Source organism: Anomaloglossus baeobatrachus, chromosome 4 (assembly GCF_048569485.1).
Source record: "Anomaloglossus baeobatrachus isolate aAnoBae1 chromosome 4, aAnoBae1.hap1, whole genome shotgun sequence".
NCBI lineage: Eukaryota > Metazoa > Chordata > Amphibia > Anura > Aromobatidae > Anomaloglossus > Anomaloglossus baeobatrachus.
This window is the reverse complement of record NC_134356.1, coordinates 530,918,556-530,923,239: the sequence shown is the minus strand read 5'-3', so window position 1 is coordinate 530,923,239 and position 4,684 is coordinate 530,918,556. Positions and strand designations below refer to the sequence as shown.

General features: G+C 37.7%; 1 long non-coding RNA gene across 1 annotated transcript in view; it reads right to left on the bottom strand.

The window, feature by feature from the left end:
• Positions 1-225: 225 nt before the first annotated feature.
• Positions 226-4,684, bottom strand: part of LOC142301790 (uncharacterized) — a 76,942-nt gene continuing 72,483 nt past the window's right edge. The window contains exon 6 of the long non-coding RNA XR_012752881.1: positions 226-832. This is a non-coding gene — a long non-coding RNA (uncharacterized LOC142301790). The remainder of the gene's footprint in view (positions 833-4,684) is intronic.

The window sequence follows — 4,684 nt, the reverse complement described above, 5'->3', positions numbered from 1 at the left end:
TTTTTCTTTTGTGAAACTGATCTAAACTCCTTGACAATTGATGTATATAATATTACTTGCCATATGTTTTTTATCTGGGGTGGATTCTATTTGGGAAAAAAACAACCCAGATGCAAACAGTTATATATTTAACTCTTCTTTATTTATTTTTTATTAATTCATTCATTTATTTATTTTATTAAGAAAATTTATAAACAGATTAGTGTCAATGTAGCCTTAATATACCAATTGTTTTATGAAAACAAAATATATAAAATCATGTTCCCAATGTTATAACTCCAGAGAACTATAATAGTCCATAGAATATACTTTATACATGGAATAAATGCTTAAAAAATGTTGTATTTTATTTTACAAAAAAATAATGTTTTCAGTAAAATTTTATATTTAATTTTGTCTCTGTGACATAAACTAAGCAGAATTCATTTTATCTCCTATAAATCGATTACCAAATAGATAAATAAATACAATTAAATAATAAAGTCGAATATCTCCAAAAGACCACCTCCTTGAGAAGATCATCTTTCTTCTAAAATGGCTGTTTTTCAATGCATGGTGGTTATTTGCCCAATTTTTATATATTGTAACATAATAAAAAAAATGCTAAATAATGCTAATAATAATGCTACTAATGATGATGATAATAATAATAATAATAATAATAATACAATTTAAAAATTTATATTTGTATATAGTACAAGTGACATTTTTAAAAATAAATATATGGACAAAGTCCTGGATTTCTTCTGGCATCTTTCATGTTTAATCAATTGATGAAACTGGCTTGGAGATTAATAATATTTGCAGACACTTGATGGTTCTTCTTGGACACCTGGAAGACAAGATAAAGATTCAGTCACTTTAGAGCCAAGATATCCACATATAAGCAATACAGACCCCAGCCTCAAAGCCCAGCCCCGCTATTTATTCAATTACACAAAAGTTGTCTGTGACCTGCTATTATCTATGGTGGGGGATTTCATGGACATCACTTCCTCATATCCATTATCCCCCGATAAATCCTCTCCCTCTGAGAATTTTATCATCGTCTCCAAAGTCCAAGATTGTCTTGTGGACAGAGAGTGTGTATGTGGGAAGAGGAGACCCCAGGACACCAGGATTACCCTGCATGTCAAACTGCCTATACAAACCACTCTGTGATGTTTTAATCTTCATGTTAACTTTGCCTGGATTTATCCATCAGCACCGGCCCCCTACAGCCAATGTTGACCAGACACCACTAGTCCTTTCTGTTTTATTACTGCTCAATTCTCGCTAGTGGGAAATTGAAGTCCTATTAACCATTAACTTCATTTTATTCCTCAAAATACAATTATCTTCTGCAAAATACTGATACCGAACCTAAAAATGCACCAAATAAATCTCAGACCTCAAATATACATTTCCTTCAAATCATTGCAGATTCGGTTCTCATGCCAATGTTATTGTTTCCAAATTGAATCTAATATAAAGAAATAATACAAATACTAGCCATAAGTGTTCATTAATATGCCTAAAAACCTTGGAGTCCAAGGGGAATGGAGGCACGTACCAGAAGTGTCATTTGCAAGTTGAATTGGACAAGAGGTTGAAAGTCAAGCCTAGCCAAAGGGCATATAGCTATGAGGGACACAGGTTCTGGGGCTGAGAGGGCTCAAAAGAACGCTGTACCACATAAGAAGACACCAGTATTATAAATCTCGCAAAGTAATTAGAAGATCTTGTTTCTGCTTTGGAGCCTTTAGCTAACACCTCATTATTAGTGATGAGTGAGCGAAACCATACTCGGGTGCTCAGTGCTCATAAGGAGCCTTTGGACTCTTAGACAGGCTCAACTCGTGTGCCGAGTATAATAGAAGTCAATGGGGAACTCAAGCATTTTTCCGAAAGATTTTCCAGTGACAAGCTTGAGTTCCCCATTGACTTCCTTTATACTCGGTGCAAAAGTCAAGCCTGTCTAAGCGTCCAAATGTTCATTATGAGTACCGAGCACCTGAGCATGGTAGTGCTCACTCATCACTACTCGTTATACATGTACCACATTTTTCAGGTTGATGTAACTATTGTAAAATCATAACTTGGTACACAAGCCTGGGCAAAACTTTAATTTGCGCTGCATGTCCCTGGATTTTATTGAAATGATATGAATAAAGAAGAATTCTTATAACATAATACGAGACTGCGCTGGATTCATATTTCTCTTGGTAGACATTTTGGTACAATTGATACAATTGTATTAATAACCCTTCTGACATAATTTCTGATCTATTTTTACAATATTAATCCTTCTGTCATAATTTCTCAATCCACATATACTAATGTAAATATTCATATCCCCAATTACATAATTAGTCATTATTCTTATATAAAAAAAGCAGATACATAAAGGCGAATAGTAAATGTTTGTGGTGCACGTAGTGGTACTTTTATGTCATGTCATATGCTACTCACTAATATGTATGTTTAAAAAAACAACTTATAGCACTCGCTGTCCCTATGCTAATTAGGCCTGTGACTAGTCATAGGGGCTTAAGTCCCTTGACTAGTTGACCCTTTTTCAACATGATCTCCACTAGCCATCGTCACCACCAACTCCTGGAAATCTCGCGCATGCGCATGGCTCACTTCTGCCATGTCAGTGTGACTTGTAAGTTGGGTGCACACTTCCTGGCTTCATTAGGCGCACTGCACATAACCGGAGATTGAGAAGGCAGCTCATGTACACGTCTTCTGAACTTCTGGTCATGTGCAGTGCACCTAATGAAGCCAGGAAGCGCACACCCAACTTCAAAGGTATAATGACGTGGCCTGAAATGAGCTGCACAAATGCACAAGATTTACAGGAACTGGGGGAGGGGCACCGGCTTGTAGAAATCATGTTCTGACACCCACGGGGGAGGGATAATACGGAAAAAGGGCCAACTAGTCTGGGGAACTAACACCCCTACTAGACACATGCATATTTAGCGAGGGCTATAAGTAGTTTTCTTAAAAACATTCATATTAGTGAATAGGTTATACAGGGCTGGTTAGAGAGGGAATTTGGCCATACAGGTATGAATGTTGCTGGGTTGAAGGGTATAGGGGACCTGACAGACTTCTTTTAAATCTATTTCTCTTTTGACAAGTATATAATAAAACTCATACACCAAGGAAATTACTTTAATATGCAAGATCACATTAAAAAAGATCTATACACCATGTGCAGAATTATTAGGCAAGTTGTATTTTAGAGGATTTTTTTTATTATTGATCAACAACTACAGTATGTTCTCAATCAACCCAAAAGACTCATAAATATCAAAGCTTAATATTTTTGGAAGATGGAGTGGGGGTTTTTTTAGATTTGGCTATCTTAGGAAGGTATCTGTTTGTGCAGGTAACTATTACTGTGCAGAATTATTAGGTAACTTAATAAAAACCAAATATATTCCCATCTCACTTGTTTATTTTCACCAGGTAAACCAACATAACTGCAGAAAATTTAGAAATAAACATTTTTGACATGCAAAAACAAAACCCAAAAAAATTAGTGACCAATATAGCCACCTTTCTTTATGGTGACACTCAACAGCCTACAATCCATAGATTCTGTCAGTTGCTTGATCTGTTTACGATCAACATTGCGTGCAGCAGCCACCACAGCCTCCCAGACACTGTTCCAAGAGGTGTACTGTTTTCCCTCCCTGTAGATCTCACATTTTACGAGGGACCACAGGTTCCATGTCATTATTTTTTCATCTTTTAGACCTTTACTGGCCAGCCACGCTGTGGAGTAGTTGGATGCATGTGATGAAGCATTGTCCTGCATGAAAATCCTGTTTTTCTTGAACGATACCGACTTCTTCCTGTACCACTGCTTGAAGAAGTTGTCTTCCAGAAACTGGCAGTAGCTCTGGGAGTTGAGCTTCAGTCCATCCTCAACCCGAAAAAGTCCCAAAAGTTCATCTTTCATGATACCAGCCCAGATCAGTACCCCACCTCCACCTTGCTGGCGTCTGAGTCGGAGTGGAGCTCTCTGCCCTTTACTGATCCAGCCTCGGGCCTATCCATCTAGCTCATCAAGAGTCACTCTCATTTCATCAGTCCACAAAAACTTTGAAAAATCAGTCTTAAGATATTTCTTGGCGTTTTATCTTATGTTTCTTGTTAAAAAGGTGGTCGTTTTTCAGCCTTCCTTACCTTGGCCATGTCCCTGAGTATGGCACACCTTGTGCTTTTTGATACTCCAGTAACGTTGCAGCTCTGAAATATGGCCAAACTGGTGGCAAATGGCATCTTGGCAGCTTCACGCTTGATTTTCCTCAATTCATGGGCAGTTATTTTGTGCCTTTTTTTGCCCAACACGCTTCTTGCGACCCTGTTGGCTATACGCCCTGGCACGCTTGATTGTTCGGTGATCACGCTTCAAAAGTTTGGCAATTTCAAGACTGTTGCATCCCTGTGCAAGACATCTCACAATTTTGGACTTTTCAGAGCCCGTCAAATCTCTCTTCTGACCCATTTTGTCAAAGGAAAGGAAGTTGCCTAACACTTACGCACACCTTATATAGGGTGTTGATGTCATTACACCACACCCCTCTTCATTACAGAGATGCGCATCACCTGATTTACTTAATTGTTAGCTGGCTCTCAAGCCTATACAGCTTGGAGTAGGACAACATGTATAAAAATTATCATGTGA